Genomic DNA, 19,743 nt, shown 5'->3' with positions numbered 1-19,743 from the left:
TTATCCCCAAGCCGCAGAACATGAAAGTCTTCCATTGCTCCTGATACTGAATGATGTTTGTTCCAACCTATAAACAGATATTCTCTTTTGTAAATATACACACATTATTATTTTTATTATTACAATAATTATTTATAATTAAAACGGTATTGTCAAAAATGATGTACAGTCGTGTGGAAAAAAGTACAAGCACATGTTGATACCACAAATTCATAGGTCTTTACATCTTAGCCTGATGACCTGTAGAGGTCACACTTTTCCTATTGACTTTAATTGTAAAAATTAGTACACAGTGTTCATTTCATGTGTCATATGATAGATTATATTAATTAATTATTATGTACACGTTTCATTAAGTATTTGTTTAAATATAAAAAATGAAACATTTTTGGTCCTTTTTCACACGACTGTACTAACGTCTCGGTTACGTTTGTAACCTCGGTTCCCTGATGGAGGGAACGAGACGTTGTGTCGAACCGACAGATGGGGTTCGTCCCTGAGAACCAATCATTTCCGACTACTTAGAAAAGGCCAATGAAAATTGGCAAATGAAATTTGCATGCCGGACTCTGCCCCGGACATCCGGGTATAAAAGGGAGACGGCGTGCATCATTCATTCACCTTAGTTCTGAGGAGCCTGAGACCTCTCACGACTGCTGCAGAGGACAGCACGTGTTGTGGCAAGAGGACACAACGTCTCGTTCCCTCCATCAGGGAACCGAGGTTACAAACGTAACCGAGACGTTCCCTTTCTGTCGGTCTCTCGACGTTGTGTCGAACCGACAGATGGGGTTCCAATGGAAAACGCCATAACACTGTGCCCTGTCACAATCTCAACGAAGCGACGGTGACTGGCCTGGGCGTGTCAGCCGTGAACGCTACCGCGAAATTGTAACCTACCAGTGGGTAGGTAGGGGGTCCCAGAGCTTTCTTGAAAGGTGGGAAGGCCCCTACCTTCGGCCTCACAGGCGGCGGCCTTGTTTCTCTAACAGCGAGAAGCCGCCCGGAACCGTAAGGCACTGGGTAAGCGCTACTTCCTCAAGTGGGGGATGCGCTACAGAGACCACTTCCTACCGCAGGGAGGAGAATAGTGGAGATACCAACATGGTCTCACCGATAGGGAAGAACTCATGGGAAGAAAGTGCGGCTGAAGAAACACCGCGAGGTGGAGGTCCACCCGGGGAGGTCATGGGTTACCAAGGTGGGAACCAGCATGAGGATACATCAGACGGAACCGCCCTACTGGGGGGTTGCAACGTCTGGTAGCACTAGGTCCGGTTAGAGCTATGTTGCGAATAACTCCGGAGATACCCGGCCTAAGGGGCAGGGCTGCTCTGCCCAGCCCGCCCCAGAGGGTGCTTGCTTAGTGATGGATGGAGTGCCTGTTCTTCGCCCAGTGGGGAAAGAATGGAGGCTGAATCGGTATACTGACCCACTCGAGAGAGGGGGAAAAGAACCGAACAGGCGTACACCCTACCAGTTGCCGGTCCTACATGTGGCCATGCAGGACGCGGGCTGACACCGGCTCTACGCGGAGGTTGTAAAACCTCGCGAAGGTGTTGGGTGTAGCCCAACCCGCAGCTCTGCAAATGTCTGCGAGAGAGGCCCCCCGTGCCAAGGCCCAAGAGGAGGCAACACCCCGGGTGGAGTGGGCCCTCACTCCTAGGGGGCACGGGCGATTTAGGGATTGGTAAGCTGCCTTGACAGCGTCCACAATCCAGTGGGCCAACCTCTGCTTGGAGACAGCTCTCCCCTGTTGCTGACCTCCGAAACAGACAAAGAGCTGATCCGAGCTCCTGAAACTCTGTGTGCGGTCTAAGTAGAGGCGCAGCGCGCGTACTGGACACAACACGGACGGGGTTGGGTCTTCCTCCCCAGTGGGGAGCGCCTGTAAGTTCACCACCTGGTCCCGAAAGGGAGCGGTGGGAACCTTGGGCACGTAGCCGGGCCGAGGTCTCAGGATAACGTGAGAATCCCTGGGTCCGAATTCTAGGCAGTCAGGGGACACGGAGAAAGCCTGTAGATCCCCTACCCTCTTGATGGAGGCGAGCGCCATAAGGAGAACCGTCTTCATCGTGAGATGAGGAAGAGAGGCATCCCCTAGGGGCTCGAAGGGGGGCCTGGTGAGACCTGTCAGGGCTACATCCAGGTCCCAAGAGGGTATGGAGCGCGGACGAGGCGGGTTGCGCCTCCTCGCGCCCCTTAGGAACCTAATGACCAGGTCGTGCTGCCCTAGAGACTTCCCAGCAACTGAGTTGTGATGAGCAGCAATGGCGGCTACATACACTTTCAGTGTGGAGGGGGAGAGGTTAGTCTCGAGTCTCTCTTGTAGGAAGGACAGCACGGACCCGATCGCACAACTCCGTGGGTCTTCTCCTCGAGAAGCACACCAGGTCGAGAAGAGGCGCCACTTGTAGGCGTACAGTCGCCTAGTGGCAGGTGCCCTAGCCTGAGAAATGGTAGCTACCACCGCCGGGGGCAGACCACTCAGGATCTCCTCGTCCCGTCCAGGGGCCAGACATGGAGGTTCCAGAGGTCTGGCCTGGGATGCCATAACGTGCCCTTCCCCTGGGAAAGCAGGTCCTTCGTCAGGGGAATCGGCCAGGGGGGAGCTGTCGTCAAGAGCATTAGCTCCGAGAACCAAGTCCGGTTGGGCCAGTGTGGCGCAACGAGTAACACTTGATGCTCCTCTTCCCTGACCTTGCACAGGGTCTGTGCAATGAGGCTCACTGGGGGGAAGGCGTACTTCCGCTTGTCCCGCGGCCAGCTGTGCGCTAGGGCATCCGTGCCGAGGGGTCCCTCGGTCAGAGAGTACCAAAGCGGGCAATGGGTGGTTTCGAGGGAGGCAAACAGGTCCACCTGGGCCTGCCCGAACTGCACCCAAATGAGCTGGACTGCGCGGGGGTGGAGTCGCCACTCTCCGCGAGGCGTAGACTGACGAGAGAGCGTGTCGGCTGTCTGGTTCAGGTCGCCTGGGATATACGTGGCACGCAGGGAGCGGGTCACCTGCTGACTCCACCGGAGGAGGCGTCGGGCAAGTCGTGTTAACTGCAGAGAGCGAACGCCACCCTGACGATTGATATACGCTACTGCAGTAGTGCTGTCCGACCGGACCAGCACGTGCTTGCCCTGCATGAGAGGCTGCAGCCTCTTCAGTGCAAGTAGCACAGCCCACAACTCTAGGCAATTGATATGCCAGCGCAGGCGGGGGCCCGTCCAAAGCCCCGACACTGCGTGCCCGTTGCACACTGCACCCCAACCCTGCAGGGAGGCGTCTGTTGTCACCACGACATGCCTCGTAACCTGCCCTAGGGGTACCCCTGCCCGAAGGAAGGCCATGGAAGACCACGGGGTTAGGGTGCGTTGGCAGCGAGGCGTAATCACCATCTGCCTGCTGCCGGTGTGCCACGCTCCCCAAGGAACTCGACTCAGGAGGCAGTGTTGAAGCGGCCTCATGTGCATCAACCCGAGGGGTATCACCGCCGCCGAGGATGCCATGTGTCCCAGGGATCTCTGAAATAGTTTCAGGGGAACCGCCGACTGCGTGAAATGATCCAGGCAGTTCAACACCGACTGGGCGCGTACTGCGGACAGTCGCGCTGTCATGGTGACAGAGTTGAGTTCCATACCAAGATAGAGGATGCTCTGCACAGGGGAGAGCATGCTCTTCTCTCGGTTGACATGTAGTCCCAATCGATCTAGGTGCCGGAGCACCAGGTCCCTGTGTGCACACAACAGATCTCGCGAGTGAGCCAAGATAAGCCAGTTGTCGAGATAGTTGAGTACCCGCACACCTCTCCCCCTGAGGGGAGAGAGGGCGGCCTCCACGATCTTCGTAAAGACTCGTGGAGACAGAGACAGACAGAAAGGGAGGACTCTGTACTGATATGCCCGACCCTCGAAAGCGAACCATAGGAACGGGCGATGACGAGGGAGAATCGAGACATGAAAGTAAGCATCCTTCAGGTCGATTGCCATGAACCAATCCTGACATCTGACGGATGCCAGGATGCGCTTCTGTGTGAGCATCCTGAACGGCAGCTTGTGCAGGTGTCTGTTCAGGGTATGCAGATCTAGGATAGGGAGCACCCCCCACCTTTTTTGGGGACGATGAAGTAAGGGCTGTAAAACCCCTTGGACATCTCGGCTAAAGGGACGGACTCGATCGCACCCTTCGGCAGAAGGGTGGCGACCTCGCTCCGTAGTACGGGAGCCTCCCGGCCTCTGACCGAGGTGACGAGGATGCCCCGAAACTTGGGCGGGTTTCTGGCGAACTGGATCGCGTAGCCGAGACGGATCGTCCTTCTCAGCCACCGTGACGGTGTGGGAAGCTCGAGCCAAGCTCCCAGGGACCATGACAGGGGGACTAAGGGAACGATCTGCTTCATCGACCCCCCGGGGGGTGGTTCAATGGCTGGCAGTGCGGGTCTCTCACCGGGGGCGGGCCCCCGGGAAGAAGACTGGCTCTGCTGGTTTGCCTGCCTGGCGATGCAGGCCCCCGCACCCTCGATTTGAGAGTGCTGAGGGCTGCAAAATACATTCGATGTTGCGCCTCGCCAAGACGCAACATCGAGTGGCCAAACACCATCTGACAGAGGGTGAGAGCGGCTGTGAAGAACACCCAGGGAGATAGGAAACTCTTTTTGTGAAAAAGTGGGCGCTAGGCCCCCGTGGTTGGATACGTGGCGCTCACGGTTGGATACGTGGTTCTTGGGCTCTGAGCGCGACTCCAAGCCGCGCCCAACCCCGGTTCTATTTTTCCCGGAGGTGCATGAGGAACTGGCGAAGACGTGGAACGCCCCCTTTTCGGCACGTACACGTCAAACAAGTTCCGTCGCTCTCTCTTCCCTCAATGATGGGGCAGCTAAGGGTTACGTCAATGTGCCCCAGGTGGAACACGCAGTCACGGTGCACTTGTGACCGCAGGCTGCGTCCACCTGGAGAGGTCGACCGAAACTCCCGTCCAAGGCGTGTAGGACTTCGGCATCACTGGTGTCGAAGGCCTACGCTGCTGCGGGCCAAGCTGCCTCCTCTCTCCATGCCATGGCCATCCTGCCGGTCCACCAGGTCAAGGCGTTGAAAGAGATCCACGAGGGTAAGTCCGACCCAGGGTTAACGCAGGAACTTTGCACCACCACCGACCTCGCTCTACGGGCGACCAAGGTGACCGCGCAGGCCCTGGGTCGGGCGATGTCCACTCTTGTGGTCCAGGAGATGCACCTCTGGCTTAACCTTGCGCATATGAGCGACACCGAGAAAGTCTGCTTTCTCGACGCGCCCATTGCGCAGGGTGGGCTGTTTGGTGAAACTGTCGAGGACTTCGGCCGCCCGTAGGCCTTTGAGATCCCGTGTGGCCTCTGCTCCCCAGCAGCCCCGGCCCCCTTCGAAGCCAGCTCCGGTTCCAGCACTCCCTACCCAGGCGGCATCCCGGAAAAGGACATCGAAGTGGAGACCACCACCCCGTCAGCAACCTTCGAGGAAGAAGCGACCCTGACGGGAAGACCCAAGGGAGGTTGACACCAACGGGCCCGATCCCAGCCATACCATCGCTGGACGGTCGATCCGGGATGGTTCCTGCCCCGTCCCTACGGGGGCCTAGCGCCCACTTTTTCACAAAAAGAGATTCCAATATCCCTGGGTGTTTTTCACAGCCGCTCTCACCCTCTGTCAGATGGTGTTCGGCAACTCGATGTTGCGTCTTGGCGAGGCGCAACATTGAATGTACATTGCAGCCCTCAGCACTCTCAAATCAACTGTGCGTGGAGCTGCATCGCCAGGCAGGCAAACCAGCAGAGCCAGTCTTCAGTCAGCCAGTCAGGCGAGAGACCCACACTGCCAGCCATCGAACCACCCCCCGGGGGGTCGATGAAGCAGATCGTACCCTTAGTCCCCCTGTCGCGGTCCCTGGGAGCTTGGCTCGAGCTTCCCACATGTCACGGTGGCTGAGGATAACGATCCGTCTCGGCTACGCGATCCAATTCGCCAGAAACCCGCCCAAGTTTCGGGGCATCCTCTCCACCTCAGTCAGAGGCCGGGTTGCACCCATACTACGGGGCGAAGTTGCCCGATCGAGTCCGTCCCCCTAGCCAAGATGGCAAAGGGGTTTTACAGCCCCTACTTCATCCTCCCCAAAAAAGGCGGGGGCTGCGCCCCATCCTAGATCTGCGTACCCTGAACAGGCTCCTGCACAAGCTGCTGTTCAGGATGCTCATGCAGAAGCGCATCCTAACATCTGTCAGATGTCAGGATTGGTTCATGGCAATCGACGTAAAGGACGCTTACTTTCATGTCTCGATTCTCCCTCGTCATCGCCCGTTCCTACGGTTTGCTTTCGAGGGTCAGGCATATCAGCACAGAGTCCTCCCCTTTGGTCTGTCCCTATCCCCATGAGTCTCCCCTCAGGGAGAGAGGTGTGCGGGTACTCAACTATCTTGACGACTGGCTAATCTTGGCACACTCGCGAGATCTGTTGTGCACACACAGGGACCTGGTGCTCCGGCACCTAGATCGACTGGGGCTACAGGTCAACTGAGAGAAGAGCAAGCTCTCCCCTGTGCAGAGCATCCTCTATCTTGGTATGGAATTCAACTCTGTCACCATGACAGCGCGACTGTCCTCAGCATGCGCCCAGTCGGTGTTGAACTGCCTGGAACATTTCAAGCAGTCAGCAGTTCCCCTGAAACTATTTCAGAGGCTCCTGGGACACATGGCATCCTCGGCGGCGGTGATACCCCTCGGGTTGATGCACATGAGACTGCTATAACACTGGCTTCAGAGTCGAGTTTCCTGGAGAGCATGGCACACCGGCAGCAGGCGGATGGTGATTACGCCTCTCTGCCGATGCACCCTAACTCCTTGGTCTTCCATGACCTTCCTTCGGGCAGGGGTTCCCCTGGGGCAGGTTACGAGGCATGTCGTGGTGACAACGGACACCTCCCTGCAGGGCTGGGGTGCAGTGTGCAACGGGCACGCAGTGTCGGGGCTTTGGACGGACCCCCGCCTGCGCTGGCATATAAATTGCCTAGAGTTGTGGACCGTGCTACTCGCACTGAAGAGGCTACAACCTCTCGTGCAGGGCAAGCACGTGCTGGTCCGGTCGGACAGCACTACTGCAGTAGCGTATATCAATCATCGGGGTGGCGTTCGCTCACTGCAGTTAACACGACTCGCCCGACGCCTCCTCCGGTGGAGTCAGCAGGTGACCTGCTCCCTGCGTGCCACGTATATCCCAGGCGACCTGAATCAGACAGCCGGTGTGCTCTCTCGTCAGTCGACGCCTCGCGGAGAGTGGCGACTCCACCCCCGCGCAGTCCAGCTCATTTGGGTGCAGTTCGGGCAGGCCCAGGTAGACCTGTTCGTCTCCCTCGAAACCACCCATTGCCCGCTTTGGTACTCTCTGACCGAGGGACCCCTCTGCACAGATGCCCTAGCGCACAGCTGGCCGCGGGACAAGCGGAAGTACGCCTTCCCCCCAGTGAGCCTCATTGCACAGACCCTGTGCAAGGTCAGGGAAGAGGAGCACCAAGTGTTACTCGTTGCGCCACACTGGCCCAACCGGACTTGGTTCTCGGAGCTAATGCTCCTGACGACAGCTCCCCCCTGGCCGATTCCCCTGATGAAGGACCTGCTTTCCCAGGGGAAGGGCACGTTATGGCATCCCAGGCCAGACCTCTGGAACCTCCATGTCTGGCCCCTGGACGTGACGAGGAGATCCTGAGTGGTCTGCCCCCAGCGGTGGTAGAGACCATTTCTCAGGCAAGGGCACCAGCCACTAGGCGACTGTATGCCTACAAGTGGCGCCTCTTCTCGACCTGGTGTGCTTCTCGAGGAGAAGAGACCTCGGCCCGACTACGTGCCCAAAGTTCCCACCACTCCCTTTCGGGACCAGGTGGTGAACTTACAGGCGCTCCCCACTGGGGAGGAAGACCCAACCCTGTCCGTGTTGTGTCCAGTACGCTCGCTGCGCCTTTACTTAGACCGCACGCAGAGCCTCAGGAGCTCGGATCAGCTCTTTGTCTGTTTCGGAGATTAGCAGAAGGGGAGAGCTGTCTCCAAGCAGAGGTTGGCGCACTGGATTGTGGATGCTGTCACGACAGCCTACCAATCCCAAAATCCCCAGTGCCCTCTAGCAGTGAGAGCTCACTCTACCCGGGGTATAGCCTCCTCATGGGCACTGGCACGCGCCTCTCTCACAGACATTTGCAGAGCTGCGGGTTGGGCTACAGTGGCCTTACGGTTCCGGGCGGCTTCTCGCTGTTAGAGAAACAAGGCCGCCGCCTGTGAGGCCGAAGGCAGGGGCCTTCCCACCTTTCAAGAAAGCTCTGGGACCCCCTACCTACCCACTGGTAGGTTATAATTTCGTGGTAGCGCTCACGGCTGACACGCCCAGGCCAGTCACCGTTGCTTCGCTAGAGATTGTGACAGGGCACAGTGTTATGGCGTTTTCCATAGGAACCCCATCTGTCGGTTCGACACAACGTCGAGAGACCGACAGAAAGGGAACGTCTCGGTTACGATTGTAACCTCAGTTCCCTGATGGAGGGAACGAGACGTTGTGTCCTCCTTGCCACAACACGTGCTGTCCACTGCAGCAGTCATGAGAGATCTCAGGCTCCTCAGAACAAAGGTGAATGAATGAAGCATGCCGTCTCCCTTTTATACCCGGATTTCCGGGGGCGGAGTCCGGCATGCTAATTTCATTTGCCAATTTTCATTGGCCTTTTCTAAGTAGTCGGAAGCGACTGGTTCTCAGGGACGAACCCCATCTGTCGGTTTGACACAACATCTCGTTCCCTCCATCAGGGAACTGAGGTTACAACCGTAACCGAGACGTTTCAGACATTAATCTCTTACCTGCAAATTTGTCAGTAAAGGCTTCAGGCTCCCACTTCTGAAGATTTCCTTCACATATAATCTCTAAAAGATAGATCAATATATTGAAAGCTTGTCAATGAAGGCCATTGCTGCAAGTCTGTTATAATATTACCAGAAAACGAAACTGCATCTAAGGCAAGCCCCCTCCTGTTTTGTGGTCAATGAACGCCAAAAGAATGTATTTTCTGCTGTTTGCTTTAAACATACGATAACAGTAATACATGTAACGAAATAAAATGAACACACTCGTCATTTGAATTCCGGTGCCTTTGACTGAGTGGCGCTGCAGCGGTTGGAGTCCTGACTCTTCCGCTGGGTCCTAAATCCCGAATGAGCCTCCAAATATCTAAAATATGATTTCCACAAACGTTTATGACTTACCTAAAAGTTTCGTACAAAAAAAGACAAGTGAGGGGGCGTCCCAAACAATTAATTTTATCTACATTTGAAATAGGATGGTTATAAAAAGCAAGTGTTGGCGTCGACAGTCATGCTGTCACGGTTTGCGTGGTGGAGAATAGTGATGGGTCGTTCATGAACGATTCGTTCTTTTTGAACAAATCTTTAAAATGACTCGGGAGTAACGAGTGTCTCAGCGAGTGATTCGTTCATTTTGTGTTGACTGCGCATGTGCAACATTGTACCAGAAACATGCTGCATCCCAAACCGCATACTGTCATACTATATAGTAGGCAAAAAGCAGTAGGCGAAAGAGTAGTATGTCCCAAACCTCAGTATTCATATAACAGTAGGCGAGAAATTTACGCCTGGTGCACTATTTCTCGCGAGACTTGGACGTCTGTATACTACTGTGGCGTCCGAAACCGCCTACTTACCTACTATATAGTATGTGAAAACAATATAGTATGTCCCAAACCTCAGTAGTCATAAAAGAGTAGGAGAAATTCCCGGATGGCTTACTGGTTACGCCCACATTCTGAAGCACCCAGCGACAGATACTTGGGATACTACTATATCCCATGAGCCCACGGGAATTGATAAGTTCAAACAGGAGCATGGCGGAGAACTGTGAGGCAGGTGTTTTCTAATGTGAGTATTACTAGCCAACAACGCTTCTCTTGGCATTGCAGTCACATTTGTTAAAGTGCTGTAGCGTAAAGTTAACCTGTAAGATGCTACATAGTTTAGTACATTTTTGATTTTGCTGTGAAAATGCAGTGTTTTAATATGTATAGCATAAAGGGGAGCTCCTCGCACACATGCGTCTTCGAAATAGACTTAACGTGACAAATATTTAAACCATACGCATGTTACAGACACTTTTTAATGTCTGTGTAACATGTGACCTGTCATTTTCTCGATAAAGTATTGCAAATGAGCACATCACAACATGAAAACATATCACAGTAATGTAGCTTACGTCAGTTAATATTATGTGGTACAAAGCATTGTTCACTGCTTGCATAGATACATGGAAGTAATGTAACTAAACATAATGTATATGTTTTATTTGTCCATTAGTACTGATGATGAATTCAGGAAAATAAACAGCGAGTTAACACATGTGCAACTACCTCCACATTTAAATGCAGTATTGAGAACAAATCACAGAGGTTACTTGAATCTTGTTTGACTGTTACAGGGACAGATAAGCACACTCGTTAAAATCACGAAGGTGGGGACGGTGGTCAGCTGCGAGATGGCAGTAGGATGTGGGAATCAACGCCTGTAGATACAGGATCATTTGTTACAACAATAAATTGAATTAAAGCTTTGATTTATGTTATGTTTACTTGTATATGTATTAATAATTATTAAATGCATTTATTTTCTTAAATCAAATTTACATATTTTTTATTCATGTTTATTCTATAGTTTCCTGTAAATAAAACATATTACATTACTTCATGCATTATGTCATTGATTCACTGAAAACGTATGCATTCACACTTTTGTAGTCTGCATTAATGCATAGATGGCATATGGCAATACAATTACATTTAGTAGCCTATTTTAATACAATATATCATTTTCAGGAAAAAAATGAATAAGTATTGGTCAGCACTTATCAATAATATTGTGCACACGTGTAGGTGTGGGCTAGCTATGCATTTCTAGGGTACACTTAATTTATAAGCAATAATATTTATATTCCTTGACAATAAAATCAGAAGTGCTCTCCTAAGGCGAGATCGTCGAGCAGCTGTCCGACGTCTCCTTTGTGAAGGCATTACAAACATGTTGCAAATGCTGGGAAAACTCATGCAAGGTAAAGTTGTAGCGTTACTGATGTTAATACGCCTGTCTCTCATAACTTAAATTGTTGTGCTTGTTATTACGTCACATGTTTAATCTCTGGCCCATGTACACTCCAGTACAGTAGGTGGCGGATATGCACCACAAACGTAATTTGCTCCCCGCCATTAAAAAGGAGAAGATCATCAATATGGTGGACAACGTCTGGTTGCATACATACTACATCCATTCACGGAAAACAGTACGTACCCATTTTGCCCCGTTGAGTACGTACCTACTGAAACTGAGTACCTACTCATTGAGTATGCGATTTGGGATGCAGCGACAGTAATGAAGTTCTTCTCTCGAGTCATCGGGTCCGAGTCCTTTCGTTCTTTTATACCGGAAAGAGAAATAATTAGTTCGTCTCTCGAGTCATCGGGTCCGAGTCCTTATACCGGAAAGAGAAATAATTAGTTCGTCTCTCGAGTCATCGGGTCCGAGTCCTTATACCGGAAAGAGAAATGATTAGTTCGTCTCTCGAGTCATCGGGTCCGAGTCCTTATACCGGAAAGAGAAATTATTAGTTTGTCTCTTGAGTCATCGGGTCGAGCCCTTTTGTTCTTTTGTCAAATGGTAGCTCCGCAGGCAAACCTGCAGCCTGTACCGGAGTCTTCGAGTCCGAGTCTTTAAAGTTACGTGACCACTTCCCGGATCATCAGTCAAATGCATGATGTACGTGTTATATGTTCAATTCAATTCAATTTTATTTATATAGCGCTTTTCACAATGTGCATTGTTCCAAAGCAGCATTACAGGAGCAAATAAGAAAAACACAGAAAGGTAAAACACAGCACAGTGCATGGTGTTTATAGACCAAGCAAGATCATTATAATAAATAAATGAATAAATAAATAAATGCAGTCTCCCGGTGAGCAAGCCAACACTGCACTGCTCTGCTGTGGCGAGGAACCCAAACTCCAATGCTGAATAATGGAGAGAAAAAAAACCTCAGGAGAAACCAGGCTCAGCCGGGAGGGCCAGATCTCCTCTGACGTGTCATAGCTGCACTCAGTGACCCCGACCAAAGCCACCGAGCAACGTCCACGACCGAGCCACCGAGCAACGTCCATATGTTGTATTATAGGAAGAAATATTATACAATTATCAAAAGATATGTGCAATAAACATCTTCTCTAAAACGTACCATTCTGTTCTTTTTTCTGTCAGTATATTCATAAATGTTTCTTGTGGATTTCTGCAGGTGTTTTTAATTTATCTTAATAACTAACTATTTTGCATAAGAACTGTGCTGGCAAAATATAAACATAAGCAACACTAGTAAAGTCAGTGTTCCCTTTCGAGAGAGGTCTCTCTACATTGCGTGAAACGCTAGGGGAATCCCCTTCTCCAACCTTTACTGAATCCTTATTGAATAACGCCAGTGAAAATAAAATGTAACTGGCCAATGCCGGTCAAGACGGCGCTTAGGGGCGTGTGCCACCTCTATATAACTCGCCGTCTGGACCGTATTCCTCAGAATCTTTCTCCTTCACTCACCTTTTGCATGCTGTTGAGGATACGCTTCAGAGAAGAGGACTTCATCGGATCCTTCTGCTCGTGTGTTCCGGTATGCCGATATGCAATTTATGTTCGGGGCCCATCGACCCGCAGGACACGCACTCACACTGCGTGCTCTGCCTGGGTCTGGCCCATGCAGAGGGGCCTCTCTCTGAGTCTAACTGCCCACACTGCGAAGACCTTTCGGTGCGGGTGCTTAAGGCTCGGAGAGTCACCGCCCTCAGAGATTTTGTTAGGCAGCGTCCCGCCGCCGCCAGCGAGTCGGACAGGGATCTGTCGGGGTCAGAGGGGCTAGCGACGTCGGAGAAGGAGCGGGCGGAGTGGGATGCCTCTCCCGCGCTTCACGAAGAGCTCGTCCGTGTTCTCACCAGGGCTGTACAAGACCTTGGTCTCGAGTGGAACTCCCCCGATGAGCCAGCGAGGAGTAAGCTGGACACGTGGTTTCTTCAGCCGGGCCGCCGCGCCGCCGCCCAGAAGAAATGCGCGCCTTTTTTCCCAGATGTCCACGAGGAGGTCGTGGAAGCGTGGTCTGCACCCCAGTCGGGTGCACCCCATTTTCTCCCTGGTGGGTGTGGCGGAAGCGTGCATTCCCACCATCGAGCAGGCGATTGCAGCGCACCTGGGTCCGTCTTCGTCATTGCTGCAATCATCCAGCGTTTCATGGAGGACCAGAAGCGCTCGCGCGCTATGAGCCAGGTACTCCCCAGACGCCCCGCCCAGCTGTCTTCGCGTCACCGATCCTCATCTGCGCACTCGGCGCAGAGACCGGTGAAGCAGCCCACGCTCGCGGCCCCCTCCGCAGCTCCCGAACTGGCGGTTCGCCCCAAACAGTGGCGAGACATGCCCAGGAAGCGCCACGGCCCGGGGAAGGATCGTCGCCCAAGGGGAGGTTCGGCGTCGGGGCCAAAGCCGAGTTCCTAACGAGTTCGCTGGGAGGAGGAACGTGCTCGACGGAGGCCTCCCGCGAAGAGCCCAAGGTTCTCGTCTGTCCCCCTAGCGGTTGCGGGCGACACAGAGAACGATAATGTTATGGATGTTGTTGTGTCAAATGTAATAAAAATGCACACATTTTGACAATCAGAGCTTCTTCCTCCTCTGATGAACGCAGCAAGCTCGCTGCCTCCGTGCCGCGAGCTGCTGTTGTCTCATCCTGTGCCAAGCTGGTCGCACCCCCGGTTTTACGGCGATGCACCAATCCCGCCTTATGTCCCGTCTCATGCTCTGGTTACCGCGAGTCAGCGCTCGCTCGGAGCGGCGATCGTACGCCGCCGCTGAGTCTGCCGACGGCCGTTTCCCCCTCGCGCGGGATAACCCGGAGAGTGCAGAATGAGACGTTGCGTCCCTTGCAGGTTTGCAAGGAAGCATGGCAGTCCATCCCGGGTATCTCGCCCTGGGTGCTGAATATAGTAGAGAACGGCTACTCGCTCCAGTTTCGGCGCAGGCCGCCCCGCTTCAATGGCGTGGTCCCATCCGTAGTCTCCCCGCGGAATATACCGCTGTTGAGACAGGAGATCAACAGCCTCCTCGCGAAGCAAGCGATAGAAGTAGTCCCCTCAAGCGAGAGAGAGAGCGGCTTCTACAGCCGCTATTTTGTCGTTCGAAAGAGAGATGGGGGCTTCTCATCTGAGTCCAGAGCGCGTTGAACGTATCACGTCGACCTTGAGCCTTTTCAGTCTGGGACGTCCCATCTCACTAAAAGTGTTTCAGAGGCTTCTGGGGCTGATGGCATCAGCAACCGCAGTGTGCCACCTCGGTTTGTTGTTCATGCGTCCCCTCCAGCTCTGGCTGAGGTCCCGCGTGCCGAGAAATGCTTGGTTATCGGGGCACGTGAGAGTCGCGGTAACACGCAGATGTCTAAACACCCTGAAGCCTTGGCGCAACCCCGACATGTATCGCCACGGTGTCCAGTTGGGTCCTATCACAGGGCAGAAAGTGGTTACGACAGATGCGTCTCTGACGGGATGGGGAGCCCTGTGCGACGGCACCCCGGCCTCGGGCTCCTTGTTGGAGTCAGAGAGACAGTGGCATATCAACCACTTAGAGTTGAAAGCAGTTTTCTTGGCCCTCAAGTGCTTTTTCCCGCAGATCGAGTCGCAACATGTACTGATTCGTTACGGACAACACGTCAGTAGTGTCATATATAAATCGACAGGGCGGTGTCCGTTCACGAGCCCTCTTCGAGCAGGCGGTGCAACTCCTCCTTTGGGCCGATCGTCACCTGCACTCCATCAGGGCGATGCGAAGCGTACATGCTGTCACGGGGAATGGAGGTTGAACCCTCAGTCAGTAAACTTGATCTGGGATCGGTTCGGAAAAGCGGATGTCGATCTTTTCGCGACGGAGAAGAATACGGATTGCCCTCTGTTCTTCTCCCTGTCGAGCTCCCCGCTGCGAGGGGATGCGCTCATGAGCTCGTGGCTGAGAGCCAGCCTCTATGCGTTTCCACCAGTGAAGATTTTACCGTTGGTGCTACGCAAAATCAGAACAGAGAAAGCTGCCGTGACACTGATCGCCCCGAGATGGACGAATCAGCCGTGGTTTCCTGACATAATGGAGCTGCTGGCAGCGCCTCCGTGGCCGATTCCGCTGAGGAGGGATCTGCTGACCCAAGCGAGCGGCACAATCTGGCACCCCAACCCCGAGTTGTGGTGTCTGCACGTGTGGCGGGTTCACGGGGGCAGGGAGCCCTGGGGAGTTTAGTGAGTCGTGCCATGGATACTATCACAGAGTCGTGAGCTCCCTCTACGAGGCGCCTTTATGCTTTTAAATGGGCGGTATTTGTAAAATCGTGCAGGGAAAACGGGCTCGATCCGGAGCTATGCCCCGTATCTGACATTCTAGCCTTTCTGCAGCAGCGCTTGGATGCCGGCAGCTCGCCGTCTACGCTGAAAGTTTATGTCGCTGCCATTGCCGCTTTTCAAGCATACTTGGGTGGTGAGATTTTTACGGGGCACAAGACGACTAAACCCCCCTCGCCCTCCTACGGTGCCACCCTGGGACCTAGCCTTGGTTTTAAAGGCACTTTCACTTCTTCCGTTCGAGCCCTTGCAATCATCGGGACTGCGGGAACTCTCCCTAAAACTGTCCTACTGCTTGCGCTTGTGTCTGCTAAGCGTGTAGGGGAGCTCTAAACCTAGCGCGGCATCACAGCTCAGTTCACACTAAAAGTTAGTGGTATGCAAATTTTTGCCAAAATTTAGGACCGATCAGATTGGCTCCCGCTTGGGCGGGATCCAATGGGCTTGATACTTGTGCTCGAGGCTACGCACTGTTGCTGAAGGGGGAGGTTTTTCTCCTCTTTTATCCTGATCATGCGGGGGAGCGCTAGTTTTCACTCTTTGCTGCTCTCACGGCGTGATTTTATTCGGTTCCCCTGGTGTTTCACGCAATGTAGAGAGACCTCTCTCGAAAGGGAACGTCTCCCATTAACTTAACCTCGGTTCCCTGAGAGGAGGGAACGAGACATTGCGTAAACCGCCGTGCTCGTGTGCTCAGATCGTCACGCTGTAATGTTTCAGTCGTCAGATTCTGAGGAATGCCGGCATTGGCCAGTTACATTTTATTTTCACTGGCGTTATTCAATAAGGATTCAGTAAAGGTTAGAGAAGGGGATTCCCCTAGCGTTTCACACAATGTCTTGTTCCCTCCTCTCAGGGAACCGAGGTTACGACAGTAACCGGAGACGTTTATGTCTAATGCATATATATTACACAAGTGATCTCTTATTAAATAATTGCACATTTAAATGATTTCAATAGCCTATTATTATATACTTTGCAAACTGCACGAGACGTTTTAGTAAAAAACACAAGTGATCTCTTATTAAATAATTGCACATTTAAATGATTTCAATAGCCTATTATTATATACTTTGCAAACTGCATTAGACTTTTTACTAAAAAACAACAACCTGTAAACCTTATTGCATACCTGAGTGACCCAAATTTGTTAATGAATTATAAATGCATAACTTTACAGAAATGCATCAAAAGCAAGAGTTAAAAACTGCATGAATATTTGTAAGGGAAGTCAGGAAATAAGTTATTTTTATATGTAATACATTAAACAAACATCTGTCATATCACGTGACAAAATAACGAACGACTCAAACCCCGAAGACTCGGTAGATTAACTAATCATTTCTGTTTCCGGCACAGTCTGCATAGACTGGCCTATGGGGTTGTCACGTGACAAAAGAACGAACAACTCGGACCCGTGGACTCAGTAGGTGAACTAATCATTTATGTTTTCTGTAAATGCAGCCTATACGGGCAAAATAAGTCTCTAGAGTTGAGCTGTAATCCTTTTTGTTTCTTGTACAGATTTCAGAGCTTATATGGCTGTCAGGAAATAATTAAATAACTGTTTCTCATAATTTGTCCCTAACTACAATATAAGTTATTTCTTATTATATATCTGATTAAAACTAGCATAAATAAACGTTATGGGGTAATTTGGCTATTAACATGCAACATTAATTTAACTCTGCTCAGCTGAACGAAATGACTCGAAAAAAGATTGGTTCATTCTGCTGAACGAGATTCAAACATCCGAATCGCAAAAATGACTCGAACTTCCCATCACTAGTGGAGAACCCAAATGCAGGCAGCCAGAGGTGAAGGGGTTAACACAAAAGACTTTAATAAAAACAAACAAAACACCCACGATGGAGGGAAAACCAGGCACGAGAACAAAACAAGAATACAAACAAAACACTTCCCTCGATGGGGAAAAAACAAGGGAGACAGGATAGCTAAAAACTACTTACAAACACACTAAGACACAGGGTGGTAAATAATAAAGTTCCAGACACTGATAGGGAATCCACAGGGAAGACTAGCACACAGGACACGGAATACAAGGCGAGGTTAACAGGCATACAACCACAGGTACAGGATACAACGAACGAGCACAGGACAATGAAACATGAGGGCATTTTAAAGGGAGACAAACAAAGGACGGTAACGAGGGGCAGGTGAGAAACATAAGACACGGCAGGGAAGCAATACGGGAAACGAGAGGGGCGGGGCTAATGACAAGACACGAGAAAGCACATGAGATGTCAAAAGATAAACACCCCATAACTTTCTCACGCTAAACATAAGGGATCTGTCACGATCCTGCCACAAGACTAGAAAATCATGAACAAGACGGCAGGACCATGACACATGCAGATTATAAAAACAGTCTACAGAGATGTACGTTTGTTTTGCTATGAAAAAAACACAGCATACAAACATGTATATATATGAACGCACTTTTTATGTAATTAAAGTATTATTAATATTAATTTACCTCTCGTCTGTCAGCAGTGGCGCCGGCCGACCATTGAAATTTAAAATAACTGCTCACGCAGCTCAATTTTAACCCAGCTGGCTGGGTTGTTACAGAAATGACCCAATGAACATCAGAAATAACCCAACTAAACGACCCAATATCTCTAACCCAACTATTGGGTTACAAAAATAACCCAACGTTTTTTAGAGTGTACACTTGGAAATAAATGTATGTTTGCCACTAGTGACTTTACGATTGAATTTAAACACACTTACTATAAAAAGGGCCGAAGAAAATAATCAGACGCTTTGCAGGCTTAAAGGCAGAAACTAATTCAGAATAAATGGCCACATTACTCACAGAAGTACACCACTGAATCAATATTGGCAGCTGAAGCTACAATAATAAGAATACAATGACAGTATTTGAATATGAAGCCAATATCTGAATGTGATCTAGTACAAGCAAGCTGTCATGTAGTCTTCCAGACCCAGACTTCCAATTCACATCTTCTGCCCAGGACAAGATGTGACTGTCTGACTATATTGCAGTGTATTTTCTTTTTAAAGTTGTTATAATGGGTAAATCTGAATTAACGGTACCACAAAACAATATAATAATTCATTACGTGCTTTCCACAGGAAAAGATTTCGTGAGAAAGTGTTGTTTATGACAGCTGAACCATGCCCAAGGTCATGTTAAAATACCATGCTGTCATGTTTGTGTTATGTGGTCTATGTCTTTCATTAAACCCAAATTACAAGGGTGGGTCAGAACAAAGCTTATTCTTTTAATATGCAGAGTGCCATTTATTGTAGAAACCACATGATTGTCACAATAGGCCAAAATGTCAATATATCTGATCAGGTTGTTTAAACATCTGCTTTCCATCCATTTAAAGTGTAAACTCAACATCTTGTTTAAAAAATGATTCTGTAATGTGTATGTAAAACAGAAGGAAAATCTTTTCAGAAATGTGTTACATGAATGATATGTGGAGCAGGAGAGCGTAGAGTATAGACTCCAGAGAGAGAGCTGTATAGAGCGAAAATTGTGCCTAAACTTAACAAACAAATCCAGCGTTTTGCAAACAAACGCAAACGTTTTTGCAAAAGAAACTAAACTCTGAAACAAACAGAAAGCGTTTTACAAATACATAATGCAATTCGAGAGAAAATGCAAATGTGTAACATATAAATGTACTGTGTTTAAGTCTCACCTTTTTATGAATTTCTCTCAGCTTGATTTTCTCACAAATGTGACGTCCAGATTTTCTCACAAATGTGATCTTCCAGATTTTCTCACAAATGTGACCGTGCAGATTTTCTCACAAATGTGATCGTACAGATTTTCTCACAAATGTGACGTCCAGATTTTCTCACAAATGTGACCGTGCAGATTTTCTCACAAATGCATGTGCAACAGCAGGTGGTGCTATTGGGAATTAGTTTCTATAGGAAGAAGCCATGAACATTTCCTTGCGTGCCACCCTTGCCAGTGCCAGAAACGGAATTAATTTCATTCATCAAGTTTCACTCAGTTAGTCTCATGAAATTTATTGAAACTGTTAATAATAATCAGTTGCTGTTCTTAATAATAAATAATGAATTATGCATTGGTTTTAATATACAAATAACATACAACAAACTGGATGCATTTGCAATGTTGTCACCCCTTCCACCCCATCTCATTCTCTCGTTCTTGTTTCCCAACTGTTTACGTTCACAAAACAAACTACTTTTTCAAGGATACTTTCTTATAAGGGAATTTTGACATCATTTTGTATTTATATCAGGGCCAGCTCTAGGCATGGGC

Source organism: Triplophysa rosa, linkage group LG14 (genome assembly GCF_024868665.1).
Source record: "Triplophysa rosa linkage group LG14, Trosa_1v2, whole genome shotgun sequence".
Taxonomy (NCBI): Eukaryota; Metazoa; Chordata; class Actinopteri; order Cypriniformes; family Nemacheilidae; genus Triplophysa; species Triplophysa rosa.
The sequence above is the reverse complement of the archived record's forward strand: the minus strand, read 5'-3'. Positions refer to the sequence as shown.